A 414-nucleotide genomic window follows, 5' to 3' on the forward strand; every position below is an offset into this window, starting at 1 on the left:
ATTTGTTAGGTAGGTAGAATAGGGAAAAGGAGTCCAAAATGGCGGTGGCTAAAACACAAGGAAGGTCAAAAGAAGGTCCGAGGACCAGAGTGAAGATTTCAGGCAGAACAAACAGCACTCCTGGCTAAGCCCAATTTGCATAGGGCAGGCCCAGGTGGAAGAAAAAACATATAAAAGGAGGAGCCAAAGCGCATTCTCATGGACTCTCTCTCCCGCATGCGTGTGCTCTCTCTCTCTCTCTCTCTCTCTCTCCCCCTCCCTCCCCACGCACTCCTCCACTGTCTTCTCTTTGAGTCTTGGATTCTCCTGCTATCTTCTAAATAAAATGGAGCTGTAACACTGATTTGCCTAAGAGCTGTAGCATGGTTTGTCCAAGACCCGAGAGCTGTGACGTATCGAGGGCTTTAATGTCCA

Source organism: Bison bison, unplaced genomic scaffold (genome assembly GCF_000754665.1).
Source record: "Bison bison bison isolate TAMUID 2011002044 unplaced genomic scaffold, Bison_UMD1.0 scf7180017474357, whole genome shotgun sequence".
Classification (NCBI taxonomy): Eukaryota; Metazoa; Chordata; class Mammalia; order Artiodactyla; family Bovidae; genus Bison; species Bison bison.